The 18,391-nt window shown below is 41.9% G+C and overlaps 1 pseudogene; it reads right to left on the bottom strand.

Moving 5' to 3' along the window:
- Positions 1-1,869: 1,869 nt before the first annotated feature.
- Positions 1,870-12,191, bottom strand: LOC125618220 (annotated as a pseudogene).
- Positions 12,192-18,391: the final 6,200 nt, after the last annotated feature.

The following is an 18,391-nucleotide window of genomic DNA, read 5'->3' as shown; positions in this document are numbered from 1 at the left end:
TAGTTTGTTTTCACCTTAGCCATGCTGGGAGCATTGGGAGCATGCCCTTCTAATAGGTTCAAAACCTCTCCTCTCTCTGGCACTGTCTTCTGATGTTGTTCCCCTTCCCATTTCACAAGTAGAAATAGGTCAGATGGCCTTGAATAGAGTGTGATTAAGGTTGCCTGAAAATCTAAACCAACAGCTCATCCCAGTCCTGGACAGAGCTTTATCGTACCAGAGGCCCTGAGAACTCAAGGACTTGCTTTTTTTTTTTTTTGCACTGGGAATTGAACCCAGAGTGTTTTATCTTTGAGGTACATCCCCAGCCCTTTTTATTTTTATTATTATTATTTTTAAATTTGGGGATAGGGTCTCACTCAATTGCCCAAGCTGGATTTGTGATCCTCCTGCCTCGTCCTCCCGAGTCTCTGGAATTACAGGTGTAATTCCAGCTCCTGCACTCAGCTCCAAAAGCATTTTTGCTTGGTTTCAAACACAAACAACCTGCCAGAGTCAGAGCTGTCTCACTGGAGTCCTGGATGGGGGCAACGATTTGTGTGTGGGCTGCTGTTTCCATTCCCAGAGGGCAGAGCTCATGTTTGGGCTTGTAGGGTGTTTCCCACTCAATAAACAAAAAGTGGCCACAACAGATTGGGACAAAACCGTGAAGGGAAAGAGCACTGACCTAGAGGTCAGGAGGCCACAGGCCTGATTCTGTCATGACTGCTAACTCCTTGTGTGACCTTGAGTAAATCCTTTGCCCTTCCCTTTATAAAATGAGGAAGTGGACTAGACAGGGGTTTTCAAACTGTGCTCCATAGTATCTGGGGGTTTCTGGAATTTGCTCAAGGGTACCAATGAGTTAGGACAGGTGGGAGGTGAGCTGAGACTCAGGGTTCTTTCCCTGCTTTGAGCCACAGGAGCCCGCTCCCTCTACTACATACAGAAGTTCTCTGACAGCTTTCTTAGAAAACTCGCCTAACTCTTCCCATCATGTTTCATTTATACATAGGTCAAGAGGGTCCCAGAGAGGTGAAGCAGCTTGTTCAAGATAACCCAGTGAGTGGCAGAGAGGGTCCTAAAGTCAGTCTCTCTGTCTCTGTCTCTCTCTCTCTCTCTCTCTGATGCTGGGATTGGACCCAAGACTTTGAGCATAATAAGCCAGTGCTCTATCCCAAGTCTCCTAAAGCCTATTTTCCTGGTAATGCCAACAACCAACTGGATGCCCAGAGACTCCCATGAATTCTAGATTTGCAGGGAAAACATGCCCTACCCAGAGTTAAAAAAAAAAAAAAAAAAAAACCACTTGAGTCTCTGGCAAAGACCACCTGGAGTCCAGGCAGTGCCCAGAGGAAGTACCAGCATGTGACAAAGTCCTTGATCACTCCACTCCTTGTTGACAAAGAAGGGGGGCCAAGCTGAGAGAAAGAGGCCTGCTGGTCACTCTGGGGACTTTCTAGAGAGTTTGTCACCTCTGCTTCTTAATCACTTGCCCCAAAGTCAATATGTTACGCAACTAAGGTTTCTTTTAAATTTTTTTTTCCAGCTGATAGATTTATTTTTCACATAAAAAATGAGCAGAAAGTACAGAGAGCTCCCATATACCCTTTCTCTACTTTTGCATTAGTGTGCTACATTGGCTACAATTAATAAGCCAATATGGACACATTACTACTAACTAAAGTCAGTAGTCATATTAGGGTTTGCCCTTTTTAAAATTAAACAAATTCTTTTTTTTTATATATATATTTATTTTTTAGTTATCGGGGGACACAACATCTTTGTACGTGGTGCTGAGGATCGAACCTGGGCCGCACGCATGCCAGGCGAGGGCGCTACCGCTTGAGCCACATCCCCAGCCCTAAACAAATTCTTATTGGAGCTTAAAATGTGGTATAGAAAGACATTTCAACTTATTTCAGTCCAACAATGAAGGCAGAAATTATGGCACCCAAAACTTTCTTTATCATGCTAGGATTAGATTATGCTGGATTTACAGTTTTTATTTTTCTAGGCTTTGTTTCATACAAATTTTTGTGGATTTTAAACATTAGAATTCTTAAATATTTTAGGGAAAAAATACCTCTAGCTAATAAACATCATTAAATCTACTGGGATACTGTTGAAGAAAAAGATCCACTTTGAGTTTTGGTTCTCAAAACAGCTCTTTGAGATATTAGGTGCCCTGCTCAGTACAGAATCAAATTGATTGCATTGATTCAGGTTTCCTCAATGAAACTTTCCATCAACAATGTGCTTAAAATAAAAGTTAAAAGGAAATTCCAACCACTTGATTGTAAACTAAGCAGATTTCATGTTTAGAAACACACAAAAAAGGGTTTCATTTGTAAAGACAAAAATAACAATAATTTCTGGTTTTGATGCAGAACCAGAAATTATTACCAAAAAAAAAAAAATTGTGAGGACAACAAATATAAAATTTAGTTGACCATTGTTCTCTCAGTGGAGAAAATTCCATAGTATTTCCAAATGTAGCTTAAAAAGATCAACTTTAGAAAGCCTGCATTACTCAACATTTCCCATTGAATATTTTGGAACCCTGTTATGTTGTGTTTTATGTATTCATTCTTTCATATATTCTGCTTCATGGTGTATATCTGAATAACCTGGATGTTCTCATTCTGGACAGTCATTTATTTGATCCTGTGAATGCCACAGTGAAAGGAGACCATAGTTAAAGGGACAGATGAAGTCAGAACACTCCCATGTGTCATATGATCAGAAGATGGAAAAACCTTGGCTTCTGCTTTGAGCAACAGTTGACAGTACACTACTAATGGGAATTTGTAGAAATGGCTGCTAAAGTCAAAGTTAAAGCAAATGATCCACGCTGGCCTGGCTTACTGAATCAAGTACAACTTTTATGCTAGATTTCTTTCCTAATCAGTTTAGTGATAAACATTTCTTTTATATGATTCCCTACTTAGCAAGTTTGTAAAGGTATGGTACTCTTTAGAAGTTCTCTCATTTGCTGAGGAGCCCAGAGCAGCACATGGTTACCATAGAGTTCAGTCAGTTCCCTAATCTCAGTTTATGACTCTCCTGGATCATCCCTGCTAATCCACACTGGGGAAAATTGTTTTTGTCACTGTCTTCCAAAAGAGCCCATGCCACTCAAAAGGAGGCCAAATCTCCATGCCCTTAAAGAAAATTAAGCCAGGAAGCATCCCCTGCACTTCTCTACCTAGGCATGAGATTATTACATGAACCCAAGTGCAACAGTGTATTGCTTTATTTGGGGGACCAGAAATCAATTAAAGGACTACAAATGCGGGAGTAGTAATGTTTAAATAATGGTGCACAAAATGAATAACTGGAATCTTTTCTTCTTCTTTTTTTTTTTTTTTTGCAGTATTGTGAATGGAACCCAAGCCTTGCACATGCTAGACAATGCTCTACCACTGAGCTACATTTACTTCTCTAGCCTTTACAATCAATTAGACTTGTTGGGCATGATGGTGCATGCCTGTAATCCCAGGCAGGAGGATCCCAAATTCAAGGTCAGCCTGGGCCATTTAGCAAGACCCTCTCTCAAAATTAAAAACGAAAAGATGGGGATATAGATCAGTCTCCAGGATCAGTCTCCAGGATCACACACACACACAAAGGAAGATTTGACTTGTGGGGAAAAAAAAAAAACTTTAATTACTGTTGTAAAAACTATCTTTATAATACAGAAATTGGTTTTCATAACATGAATATGAAATATATTCTAGGAAGTGGGGGTAATCAGATATAAGATTCTGGCAGCAGCTTCTTTATTTATTTAACTAGTACTGGGAGTTGAACTCATGGATGAGCTACATCACCATCCTTTTTATTTTCTAAGACAGGGCCTCACTAAGTTGCCAAGACTCGCCTCAAACTTGTGATCCTCCTGCTTCAACCTCCCAAGTCACTGGGATTACAGGCATTGCGTCACATACACCCAACTCTGACAGCGATTTAATAGAACAATCCCAGCGATTTAATTGAACAATCCCGGCTGAGGCCAATGCCTAATAAGGATGAAAATTCATCTGTGGAGGAATTCAGATGATACTGGGAGAAACTGTATGCTGTGCACAAGCCAAATAGACCATTTTCACAACTATGGTAAAGTGTCACATAGTAAAATGTGTTTTTCTATGTGCACTTCAATTTCACGTCAAGAACAGCACAGAATGCTGTGCTAGTCAGCTTTCGTCACCATAATAAATACCTGAGATAATCAACTTATACAGAGAAAAAGGTTATTTTGGCTCACGGTTTCAGAGGTTTCAATCCATGACCAGTCAGCTCCCTTGCCTTGGGCCTCTGGTGGCACATCATGGTGGAAATGTGTGGCAGAGCAAAAACACTCCTCTGATGACTGGGAAGTAGAAAAATAAAAAGAAGCTGGGGTCCAAATATCCCCTCCAAGGGCACCGCCCCCTCAGAGACTATAAGACCCCTCCACCAAGCCCCACCTCTTAAAGGTACTACCTACCACCTAGTAGTGTCATGCGTGGGGACTAGGCCTTTACCACCTAGACCTTTGGAAGACACTTAAGATAGAAACTATAGCAAATACCGACACACAGAAGGGAGAATTCATGCAAGATATCTAAGTCCTTGACAGAATAATGCATTCAGTTCAGAATGATTACACTATCATTACTTGGGCTCTTATCATTATGAAGGCTTTTCTGCAACTACAAGGTTGTGGTTATGAAAAGCAAGGACCCCAACATTGACATCTAGAAAGCAGCCATCACTTTCGATGTGTGTTCTCTTTTGGTGTTTTTTCTTCATTTTTCTTCATCAACGCTGCTATTGTTGCTGCTTCTTAGCAAGATTAGTAAAAGCAAAATTGTAATCATTGAACAGCACTCTGGCAATCAAGACATTTAAAATCTTCAGTCTTGGGGGCTGAAGAAAACACTGTGCAGCATTTAAAACTCTGATTAACAAACACAGATTTTCCTGACCTGAAGACTTCTACAATTTCCCCATCAGGTCATCACAGGAGGTCTGACATGAGTTTGTTTCAAAGCTAACAAGAAAATTCTGGTTCTGGAGTGATGTGAATAGTCCAGTGCATTCTGTCCACTTTCATTCCACTCGATCAAATTACCCACAAGGATTTAACAAACACTGTGGCATCAATGACAGAACCTGGCATCGGGTCGTGAATTCCATTCTCATGAAGACATCCTTCATGGCAATACCACCTTTCATGCAGGACTTGTTCATAACTGTAGGTCGGCCTCATTTGTCAAAATTTCCAGGATTTGATCAGGTCCACTGATTACCCAACTCTGGGAAATTCAGAGTATACTAGTACCAACATTCAGAAATCATATGTCACCCACTTGAATCAAATGTATGGAAGATGATATGTCATGAGCTTTGTAATGTTTTGAACAACCAATAAAAAAAAAAAAAAAGAAATCATATGTCCCATACAATACACTGCTTCATTTGGAAAAAGTGCATATAAACCCCTATTTCTTCCTGAAAATCCCTGTGTGGTGTGGATACTCTTGGTGAGAAGGCTTCATGAAATTCTTTTCCTTGGCAGGAGATGAGGTACTGGGGATTGAACCTAAGGGTGCTTAACCACTGAGTCACATCCCCAGCCCTTTTTATATTGTATTTTGAGACAGGGTCCCACTAAGTTGCTGAGGCTGGCTTTGAATTGGAGATCCTCCTGCCTCAGCCTCCCAAACTCCTGGGATTACAGGCATGCACCACCGTGCCCAGTGGCTTCATGAAATTCTTAAGAGAATAAGAGAAGTGCTGAATTGAGTCAAGCCACTGAAGTCCCAAGCACATTTCAGCAGGGGAATGAGTATCAGCAAGAGGGTTGTACCTTATGTCTTCAGAAGGAAAAATGTTTTTTGAACCCAGGGGTACTTTACCACTGAGATACATCCCTAACCCTTTTTATTATTTTTATTTTGAGGCGAGTCTTGCTAAATTGCTTAGAGCCTTGTTAAATTGCTGAGGCTAGCCCAGAACTTGCGTTCATCCTACCTCAGCCTTCCAAATGACTGGGATTACAGGCGTGCGCCACCACACCCAGCTCTAGAAAACATTTTTGAATAGTCACACTGAGGACTGAACGTTACACACCCTTCAAAAGCATGTTCTACTCAGATCTTGGAAGATGACAAGGTCCCCAGCTCCTTGGTTCATGTTGGGTCACTGCTGTGGAAACCAAACCTCTAGCAGCTTCTCAGTCCCTTTAAAAACATGTGTAGCTTCCATTACTGCGGAGACAAGTGGATAACCAACGACCACAGAAGACCAACTGAATTAAATCTCTCACTGTTGCCACAGCCATCTCTGCAAGTTATTCCAGCTGTGCTACTAAAGATCAGGTTCCTTTTTTTTTTTTTTTGCTATAATTTTATATTGACTTTTAAAAAAATAAGGATTAATGAAATCTTCCCAGCTTTTTTTTTTTTCCCCACCATGACCAAAAGTTGAACATGAGTCTGTTTGAAAATAGAGGCAGATAAGTTTAGCTCTTGCATTTGGCTGCCTTCTGGGTGGCGACAACAGAGTCGGGGCTACCGTCGCCAGCCACGATGTGTAAGCAGCCTCTCTTTGTTGTACATTCTACGGTTTTTGACAAGTGCATAATGTCCTGTATCCATCTCTACAGTATCGTATGGAATAGTTCACTGCTCTAAAAATCCACTGTGCTTCACCTACTCATTCCTGTCCTTTTCCCCTTCCCCCACGCTGTTGGTGACCACTGATCTTTTTCCCTGACTCTATGGTGTTGCCTATCTTAGAATATCAGATAGTTGGAATCATACAATATATAGTCTTTTCAGACTGGCTTCTTTCACTAAGCAATATGTATTTAAGGTTTGATATCTCATTTTTTCATGGCTTGATATCTTATTTCTTTTTGTTGCTAAATAATATTCCACTGCCTAGATATACCACAACTTATTTACCCATTCACAAATAGATGTTGAAAAACATCTCATTCACTTATAAATTTTAGCAATTATAACCAATGATCCTATAACATTCATATGCAGGTTTTTGTGTGTATACAAGTTTTTTACTCATTTGGGTAAAGGAGTGTGATTGCTGACAATATTTAGCATTGTAAGAAACTGCTAAACTGTCTTCCAAAGTGGCCATACCATTTTGCATTCTTGCTGTCACAATGTTTTTATTTACTATTAGATATCATCTAAGTAAACAAAAATTAAACCTTCAGATTATTAGCATGAAATTGCTGTTTATATTGCTTTATATTGTGCAACACCAATTTTAAATGCAAATATAAGAATATTAACTTAGAATCACTGAAATTATGCAATTTGCATTTTGTAGCTCAGACATGCAAATTTATTTCATTCTTGCCAGAAGAGTAAAAATCATGGGCTGGGGTTGTGGCTCAGTGGTAGAGCATTTGCCTAGCATGTGTGAGGCACTGGATTAGATACTCAGCACTGCATATAAAAAAATAAAGGTAAATCGACTACTAAAAAAATTAAAAAAAAAAAAAAAACCAAAAACACTGCACAAAACTAACTCAACTGTTCCTGAGTTATGTGCATCCAGCCAACACTCTCTACCTGAAGGAAACTGTGTTGCCTGGTAGCTCCCTTCCCTTCTGGGTCATCATTTGCATGGGTCAATCATTTCATGATTAGCTAAAATGACTAAGAATTCTTCCCTAGTCGTGTTGTGTCTCAGAACACTTTCTTTCTGCATTTGAAACAAGTTCTGATTTGAATAGCAAGCATGGTTTTTCAGGGCCATCAGTGCCCCACTCACAGTCATGTTTACAGGGGACAGGAGTGGGGAATCCCAGTGTTCAGTGAGACTAAAAGCCACCAGCTTCCAGACGTACAATCTTGTACCCATCTGAGTCTCTGAACTTCCATGCCCAAGGTGCCCACTGGGATTTAGTGCTCATGGGCATCCTGAATGTTTTAAGTGAAGGGTGCAGACAGGAACAGAAGATACATTTGCACATATCTCCTCTGCTCATAATCGTGCTCCATTGTCCCATCAGTCTCTGCTTACAACACACAGAGTTTAAAGATAAGATTATTGCAGATTTCAAGATGGCCATCAGAGCTTTCAATCAAGCACAAGGTCCTTCCTAGTGTGAGCCTGTGAGAGCCCACAGGTTGATCACCCATGAAGATGGCCCCAGGTTTCCTTGAACGTTATCTGTTCTGCTCCCCTGCAGATTATAGCTCTGTCCTGACACAGGGGAAGAGAACTTCTTCCTATCAACTTCCTAATGCTCAAGCCAGAACTCAGAACACTATCCCTCTCTCTCATGAAAGCCCATATCAGACATCAAGCCCTACCAAGCTTCCTGCCGAAACAGCTGAGCATCTCCATGGCAGCCACCTGGGTCCTCCTATAATCACACATAAGCCACCTGATGGATTTCCCTGCCTGCCGTTTCTCTCCCTAATGTCTCCTCAGTCAGCACATCCTAAGTTTTCTGAAAAGAAAATCCGAACAGGTTCTTGCACAATACCCTTCAGAGTCCTCCAGATCAAGGCTTCTTCTGACCACGGCTTACAGGATTGTTTCTGAGCTGGCTCCTACCTGATTTACCAGGAACATTTCTTGCTGTTCCCCTCTCATTTTGGTGATCCATAAAAATGGAACAACATATATTTCTCTTTATGATTCCCTCAGCTGCTCTTAGTCCTCTTAAGTCTTGGTTCTTAAGTCTCCCATTATTGTGCTGATACAACAGCCGTCCTCTAGCACTTACAAAGCTATATCATAACAGCTTCTCTGCATTTCATGCTAGATTCTAAGCTCCAGGCATCAGGACTTTGGAGTACTCAGTGTCCCTAGCACATTGTGTACATTGACTGTCTCACGGTCATCAAAGAAAGAGTGTTGAAAGAACAGGCTCTCCCTGGGCCAGATGTGTCCTCAAGTCACAGGTCATTGAGATAAAAGTTTCTGGGTGAATGATACAGGGAAGCTGAGTGGTACCCAGCCCATCTCCTCATTGCCCTGGGGCCAGCCTTTGCTAACTCACTCACATTCTTTAGCCGACTGTTCAGATTCTTTATTAAAGATTCTTGGGCAAATGCTTCCCAAATTCCCATTTTTCAACAGCCGCTTAGAAGACTGGAGGCTACATAAAAATACCAATCTGCATATGAAATCATAGTTATCAGAGAAATTCCCCAGACCCAGAGAATACACATGTTTGGTGCTGCCTGGGAGGGGATCAGTTAGGATCAGTCTAATCTGACCAAGTAATAAAGAGTGAAAAACAAGTAGGATAATTTATTCCATTTTCATCAGAAAATGTCAGCACTGCACATAGAATTGTTCATCAAGAGTGAAAGAGCAAAGCATTTGCTCAAAACTGATTTAACACTTTTCTCAAAGCACCTCAGATGGTTGCAAAACCTCTCTGTGCTGTTAGAAAAGAAAGAAGGGGAGGGGGTTTGGGGGGAGCAAGACAAAACAAATCAGCAGCTTGGAATTGAGAACAAAAAGTCCCAGAATAGGTTCATTTCCACACCACAGTCACTGCAAAACAATTCTTTGGAAAATTCTTTTAGTTAACAAGCCTATGTATCTTGTCTCATTTTATCCTTGCAACAATGCTCCTAGAACCCTTCTGTACCAAGTCTGTCTTCTGCCTGCTTTTGAAGCCTCTGACCAACCATGTCACATTTGATTCACTGTAGGACACTTGTGCTGGCTCCATTCCCAGGCCATGAGTCCCAGCTGGAGCTCCCATTCACATGTCCTTCTTGGCTCCCTCCGCTGTGAGGGATCTCACTCTTTCCCCTCTGGTCTCTTTGATGAAGTTTCTCTTTGTCTTTGGTGTTCTGCAGTTTCATTATGGTGTATCTAAAGATGAGTGGGTTTTATTTATCGAGTTTAGGGTTTATTGTAGTTTCTGAATTGAAAATTTCTCATCTTTCATCAATTCTCAATCAACTTCTCTTCAAACATTTCCTCACCCCCATTACCTTTCTCTATTTTCTCTTCTGGAATTCCTCCTCGATATGTGGTAGACTTTTTCATTTTCTCCTAATATCTCTTTCAGTTTTCATCTCTGGTCTCACCATCCAGATAATTTCTTAGCTTTATCCCCAAGTTTTCCAATTCTTTCTCAACCAAGTAGTCCGTGGACTACTTAGCCTATTCATGGGGTTTCAATTTTTAATGATTGTTTCTTTTTATTTCTGAGAAAAAAGTACTATTTGTTTTATGTTTAAGATTTAATTTTATTCATTTTCTAGAACTTTTTGTTTTTAAAGGTTCACCGTATGTTATTAGCTATTTTAACATACCTAGTTTATGATCTCCTATGACAGCTCTGTAATCTAAGGTTCTAGAAGTTCTAATCCTGCTGTTTTTTGGACCTGCAGACTCTGGCTCATATTTTTTCTTTTGTGTTGCATGATTTCAGATTGTGAGCTCATCTTCAGCAGGGCTTTAATCTGGAGAAATCAGTGTAATCAAAGTGTTTGCTTCTAACAGAGTATAATTGGCTCAGACCAAATTTTATGTTATTTCTTAGCCTAGGGATTTCTAGGTTGTACAGGAACTATTTATTCAAACCCCAAACCCACCAAAAGCTCATGCCAGTGGTTTAGAATTCTTCAGGGAGACATTTTCCCCTTCTGAGCTAGAGCTCAGTTCAAGATAAACAAGTTTTCTTCTCATTTATCCACACTAGAGATTGACTTTTTATGCCCTACAATTTTTAAAAGCATGTTGTCCTTCAAGGGTCCTGGCTTTATGTGGAAGTTTCAGTGCCAACATGTCATCTCCCTCTGGCTCAAGACTGCTTCCTGTCCCTGGACAGTATTAAAACTCAACCCTCTAACACGAGCTCCAATACCCCTTGTCCGTGGGAACTACGAGGGACAACCATTCTCTTGCTTTGCTAGTCTCAGCTCCCTCTTGGTATTTAGTTCCTGGATATTTTTTGTGCACTCAGCTTTGTCAATAACAGGTAGTATTTCTTCTTTATAAGTGCTAAGTGCTTATCCTTCATGTTAACTCATTTAATTCCTGCAACACCCCTTGAGGGCTATTCCCAGTTACATTTTCATATAAGGAAATCAAGGTTTGGAGAGGTGAAGTTGTCCAATGTCTCAAAGCCAGTAAGTGAAAAAGCTCAGATTGCAAACTTGGGCATACTGGCTTCAGAGCCCAGGCTGTTCACCAATACTTTTCACTGGTGTCTTCTTTAGGACATTCATGGAATTTTCTAACAAGAAACTATTTTAGATTTCATATTGCAGTTGTTTCTCTGCAAGCATCTGAATGAAGAATAGCTGCATGAATAGGCATGATTTCTGACAAACCAACAGCCTGCGATTATTACTAACTGGTCCTATAGCAAAAAAGTCAAAGCCCATACCAAAGCACATACCATACATGCGAGAGAAGCCAAAATCCAGGCCCTCTCAGGAACATCTGCTAACTCCAAGTACAGGTACATAGTCAGGGACATTTGACTACATTAGAGTTGTCCGGGACTTTAGAGACAATCTTTTTTGAAGCATGGCCCATGAACCAACTGCATCGGAATCAACCCAAAGTACTTCTTATGAGGCCTTACCCCAATCCAATCAATCAGAACTTGTAGAATCAGGTCCAAGAATATACCTTCATAAACAAGCTCTCTACCACATCCTAATTTGAATGCATCTAATTCTAATGCACCTGTTAGAGAAGCGCTCTTCAGTGTTTGCTTTGAGTCCAAGTTCCTTCTCAAGGCATGACCTTGCCAGATATGTCAAAGTCTCACGTTCTTTTAATGATGTATTGTCACACAGTTAATGCACAGACAGGGAAGGAAGATCACAGAAGGGGGTCCTCTTCTACAACCCCATGAATCCGAGTTCCTCCTATATCTATCACCCTATGGTGTCATTAATTATACTGGCTGCCTATCTCCCCATAGGCCTGTGAAGGAAGAAAATATTCCCTGGTCAGCTTTGAATCCTTGATACACAGCATAGTACTTGGCCCATAGTTCTCATCGGGTATTCACTGAATGAATAAATTAATTTGAACTGCTCAGTAGCCCTCATGCTAATAAGTGGCACTGTGAGGGTCACAACCTAGGTCTTTAATTATCCAAAGAAGCTGGGCGGGGAAGGGAGGGGATATGGGGTTATTAATGATGGTGGAATGTGATGATCATTATTATCCAAAGTACAGGTATAAAGACATGAATTGGTGTCAATATACTTTGTATACAACCAGAGATATAGAAAGTTGTGCTTTATATGTATAATAAGAATTGTAATGCATTCCACTGTCATATATAAATTTTAAAAAATTATCCAAAGAAACCTTTAAGGGCTGGGGATATAGCTCAGTTGGTAGGGTGCTTGCCTTGCATATAAGGCCCTGGGTTCAATCCCCAGCATCACAAAAAAAAATATATATATATATAATCAAAGAAGCCTTTAAATCTTCCAACCACTCCAGTAGTCATTTTTTTTTCTCCTACTCTTAAAAATCAGATTTTCTTTTTGCCCAAAGGAAGTCTGAGGTATGAGGTGGCAACACACAGCTTCTTTGCCCAATGAGTCAAACTGAGACACAGGGACTTCTGCACAGGTGCTTAATTGGAAGGGAGTGAGGACAGAATAGGGCAGATCATTTAGAAGCTGTCACAGAATCATCTAGAAGTTAATAGCTTGGAAAGTAATTAAAGGGCCAGCCTCCTCGAAACACAGTACATCATCTTTGGTCCTTAAAGGCAGGGGAGCTGGGTTGCAAAGCTTGAAGCTCTGGGCTGTCTTTCTCCCAAATAGAGCCTTTAATTTGCAGGCTCATGCCCTTGAGCCTGCAGCTCCAGTGAAGCAGGGCAAGGAAACCTGATGTCAGGGCAACTAACCCCAATCCCCATAACATCCCTCAGGGAAAGGAACAGCCCAAAGACTGACATCTTTCTGAGGGGCTCAGACCCATACTGCTTTCTAAATTCACAACAGGGTTTGCCCAGATCCTCTGTCCCCAGTTTTGTGCACGTGTTTAAGGTTGCTACTCTAGGAAGAAGAGTCCATAGAAGTCTTCTAGTTTGCTTTTTGCAAAACACGTTGTATTCTAGTTTTTTCAGCTGGTTCCTCTGAAGGGTACTGAGATGAGTGCAACTTGAAGCCCACCCTGACCATTCCAATGAAAGACAGACACAAGTCTTGCCAGGTGGTAGTTCAGGGCACAGTGCTGGCCAGCAGGGAGGCCTCACGGTCTCCCATCTGAACACCATCAGCCCTTTGATGTTTCTCTGCAGGTGCCCCATGCCAGAGTTGTTGTTTTAGTGCTCGCAGGGGCTACGTGATGTGGGGCAGCGAGGCGCTGGCAGTGACCCACTCAATTCAGTGCCGTGCAATCCCAGGGCCCTGAACAGAGCTTCACACCCAGGAATCCAGACGCAGCATCAGTTTCCACCTCAGCCCTCCAGTCTTGCCCCCGCCCATCTGTCTCCAGCCCTTTGTCTCCTTCTCTTTCACCTTTGGCTCACACCTGAGGATGTTTTCACTAATCTGGAAGCCTCCTACAATGCCGCCACAGGGCTGTGGCAGGTGCGCACCAAGACTTCTCAGCTGTCTCACTACCTCCCACCTCACAGGGTTTCCAAGGGAATTAGGAAGCTGGGGCGTCTCAAGATGCCAGGACACCAGACACCAAGTGGCCTGTGTTCTGTCTGTGGATACCTGTGCTTGTTTGTTTGCTTAAATACATTTATTCAAGACAACAGGGAAAGTGCTGCCAGCTCAGTTGTAAGCTGAGAGCCATCAGGCTTTGATTTCTTTCTCCTCATGTCTCAGCTCTGTGAACTATGATTGGCTCCACCTCAAACCTGTTCTCTTCCATGGTGGCCAGATGGTGGAAGCAGTCCAGGCTCCCACCTCTAACCCCAGTCCAGTTCCAATGGGCTCTGGGTGGTCTAGAACTAGTCACATGACCTAGTCGTAGGACCACCCCAAATTGGTGCTGTTGCCAAGAGAATAAGATCATCCATTGGCCTCTTGGAGGGAGAGTGAGCTCCATTAGGACCAGAGACTCTAAAAGGCAACAAGTTCCTTAAATTGGAAATAGGGCCACCAAAAATAGCAAATGTCTGGGACAACTAACATTTTGAGCAGTATGAACATTTGACATGCATTTTTTTTTAGTATCTATCCCATAAGGTAGATACTAACATCTACATTTAAAGATTTTTTTTAAAATATTGCCCCACATGGTGGAAGAGAAATGAGAATTCAAGTCTCTGAAGTTGCAGCCACTCTCACACCGGGCTGAATATTAATCACTCTACCACAAACCACTCAAGCTCCAATTCAGAGTCTTTGCGCCTTCTTTCTCTGCTACATCCAGATGTCACTTGACTCTGTGTTCTAACCTCCCCTCCCCATCTCTCCACCATACACTGTCTCTATCCACTACATTTGTTCCTGCCCTGGCATCCCACCACCTGCAGGTGGTCTTCACCACCTCTCTCCTAAAAAAAACACAGCAGCTTCCTAAGGGATGCTGGAGACCCTCAAGGATTACACATTGATGGGCTCTAACAGGATACAGTTCTACACCCGCTTCGGTCACCCTGATTTTTTTTTATTTAAGCCAACATTTTATACCAAATGCTTCCTCAAACATATTATTTCTGGTTTCTCTTGAAGAACTGGAAAACCTGGCAATATTGAACCTGCATCATCCCTACCACCACCAATAATGGACAAAACTGTGTGATTTTTGCCACCACACAAAGTCACATGTCATTTTGCCATGTCTCCTGTTCTTTCCCTGTTCTCCTTAAAAGTTAAATTAAAATGTTCAAAGAAGTTCTACATCCACATGTTTAAAAGTCAAAGTGTGAAAAAGAGAACACAGTGAGCAGTCTGATTTCAACTCTTGTCCCATAGCCACGTGGCTCCCCTATCTAGTAGCCTTCCACAGATATTCTGTACAAACACACACACATGATAACACACTACACTCCCTGTTCTTTACCTTGCTGTTTTCTCTCAGTATTATCTATTAAAGATTACTTCCTGCGGGTCTGTACAAAAATAACTTCCTCATTTTGATTTTTTATAGTGGAAAATAATTCTATTATGTGGATAAATTATACTAATTTGACTAATGCCCTATTAAATGGACTTTTGGGATATTTCTAATCATTTGCTATTATAAGAATTACATTGACAACAATAATGTCATTATAACCAAACATTATTCTATTATATTGTTATAACTACATATCAATGTTATTTCACACATAAATAAGAATAAATGTTGGAAGTGAAATTACCAGGTCAAATAGCTTATGCTAAGAAATGAAGGTTTTCATTGCAAAAGTCAAAGTATGTGATATCAGAAAGATCAAAGCTGACTCTTACTAAGCTTGTTCCACAACACTGACTGAGATATATTTGTGTTTCTGTGTCTCTTTCACTAGACTATAAGTTCCATGAAGGCAAGAATCTTTCTGTCTTATATAATAATCATTGCATTCTTGGCATCTAACACCATGCCTAGATGATAGGAAGTGCCAATAAACAGTTGCTAAAGGAGAGGGGTAGGCAGGATTATTTTGAATGGAGGTTGGGCCCAGGCCCTAGAGGTCATGCCCAACCAATGCTACATATCAGTGTTATTTCACACATAAATAAGAATAAATGTTGGAAGTGATCTCATAGAATAAGGCTTTCAGAAAGTTTCCAAAGTATACCATCAGGGGAAAATAAGAGTTATTCCACCCCAAGGCCAGGCCACAGAAGCTAATACATGTTTCTTTCTGAGACAAGCAGCCATATTGGATGAATTCCCCTAGTTGGTCCTGTAAAGACTCTGTGAGAGAAGTCAGCCTCTTTCTACTCAGGCAAAAGTCAAGCTGGAAGGGCAAAGTCAAGCTGGAAGTAGAAAAGACAGTCCATCAGAAAAAATAGCCAATGCTGTGGCCTCATTTTCATTTTAACTAGGTCCACATTTGCTCTCCAGCTTGGCAGAAGGATGTTCACAAATGCCTGTCATTTTCATCCAGATATTCTGCAGATGGCTTCCAGAGTCCCTGGATGGTGTATGTCTTGGCATACCTCTACTCACAGGACCTTCAAAAGGTCTATCCCTAAGCAAATTCAATAAAACAAAATGAACAAGTCCTTGGTACTAACTGGAATTGTCTCCAAACTCAATACTGAGACCTGGTGCACTTTTCAAAATGGAATCCACCAGCAGGCCCTAATGTTGGATATGTTGGATCCATTAATGCACGAAGGCAGAGGGTTGGAAGTGTAGAAACATGATGCTAATGGTTTGAGAACCCCTTCCCTCCCAGTCCAGCAAAACCAACCAAGTTTGGGAGGAGGGAAAAGATGAGGAAGAACAAAGAGAAAAGGAAGATGGAGGGAGAGGAGAAAGGAAAGGGAAAGAAGAGAACTCTTCCCACCTGTGGAGAGGTGGATGAGGCTGGAAGGGACCAGGAGAGCCATGAAGACAAGTGTCCTAACATCTGGATCAGGAGATGGAAAGGAAAGAAGGGGGTGGTGTCAGTCAGCTTTTCCTGACTGTGAAAACACACCTGAGAAAAACAACCTAAAAGGAGGCAAGATTTGTTTTGGCTCACAGATTCAGAGGTTTCACTTCATGGTCTGCTGACTCCACTGATTGGGCCTGAGGTGAGGCAGAGCATCATGGCAGAGAAGGCATGGTGGAGCAGAGCTGTTCACCTCCTGCAAAGCAGAGAGAGAGCAAGAGAAAGAGAGAGTGTCTTGGGACAAAATGTACCCTTGAAGGACATGTCCCACCTCCTCCACCTAGGCCCCACCTCCTGAAGTTTCTACCACCTACCAACAGTGCCACCAACTGGGAACCAATCCTTGGACACATGAGCCTTTGGGGGACATTCCAGATAACAGGAGGGAAGAGAATGGAAGGGGAAAGGAGAGGAAGGTGGGGACACGGGAAGCCATGCAGGGATGCTAGGGGCCCTCTGCCCTGGCCTGGGGGAAGTCGTGCTTCAATCCCCCTGAATCTCCTTCACAGGGAAGAAGGCCTTCTCAGGGGAGGACCACAGAGAGTCCACCAGAAGCTGCTGCCTGGGAGGTTATGGAAACAGGGTCTGCGGGCAGGCTGATTGGAGAGGCATTTCGGCGATGGTTTGCCCTGGTATGTGAAATATTTGTCCTGCTTAGATAGTTGGCAAACATTTTAGAGGCAAAATGGAATTTATTAACAGAAAATATTTGTCAAGGATTTCTCTGTCCTCCCCCTCTCTGTTCTTTCCTTCCTTCCTTTTTCCTTTCTTTTTTAATCTTTTTTCTTCCCAGGGTAGAGGACTTCATCAACAAGGGTCTTTCATCTTTGCTTGTGGTTTGGATCCTTAAGCCTGGCTGGAACGAAGAGGGAAAAGGCTTTAGAGGAAATGCTCACCCTCCTCCCCTGCAGGATGGTATCCTTCTCTAAATGCAAGCGTCATCTTTCTGCCCTGGGGAGAGCGTGAATGGACAGGAAACTGTCTTTCCAAAGGAACTCATTTTTTTTTCTCCCTGGCATAGGCTTTGGCTCTGCCATTTGAACCCATATACCTGTGTCTGATTCCATAATCCACTACCTAGTAGCCATGTGGCTTTATTCTTTTGTAGCCTCTATTTCCTTAGGAGTAAAATAAGGGAAGAATAAAACTGAATGCTTGTCACTGGTATGAGAATAAGATAGTATATGTTCAGGGTCTGGTACAGCATCTGACCCAGAGTACAACCTCAATGGACAGCAGTTCTCTTACTTCTGATAAGAAGTTGGTGGTAACCTGCTTGCAGGTTGCTCAACCAAGGTTTAGAATTTGGCTGCTTTGGGCATTGTTTATAGGAATGAAAGATCCCAGCCTTTATGAAACCTATGGGTTAACTAAAGGCAGCAAAAATAAATGACATTCATTGAGGGTTTACAAAGGATCAAGTGTTCTAAACAATCCCCAGTATGAACTTAATGTATTGAACCTTCCCAAATCTACTACTGTCCCTACCATTCTGCCCAAGGGTGGCATCTACCTGGTCCATTGCTGAACTCTGACCTACTGGCTCACCAGTCTACTTTCTTAACCTGAGCAAACACTGTATCATTGTAACAATCAGAGGGGACTACAGAATTAATCATTTGAGAACCTGAATCAGCTCGAGAAGCCAGCTTTCCCAAACCTCGTTCTACAGTAGAGGACAGAGAGACCTACCCTTGGTGGTGGTGGAACCGGCTTCTGGAATCCCAGGTCAGTCTCAGCAGTATGAAAGGGAGGAGTAGTGAAGTCCTTTGGGGACAGACTGTGTCACCCCAGCCACACTGCCCTTGAGAACTGCAGGCCTTAACTCAAATTCCCAATGGAATTCATTCGTAATGTAACTGACCCAAAGTTCTATTTTTTTTTTTTTTTGCC

This window comes from Marmota marmota, unplaced genomic scaffold (genome assembly GCF_001458135.2).
Source record: "Marmota marmota marmota unplaced genomic scaffold, marMar, whole genome shotgun sequence".
In the NCBI taxonomy this organism is placed as follows: domain Eukaryota; kingdom Metazoa; phylum Chordata; class Mammalia; order Rodentia; family Sciuridae; genus Marmota; species Marmota marmota.
This window is presented reverse-complemented; position numbering and strand designations above follow the sequence as displayed.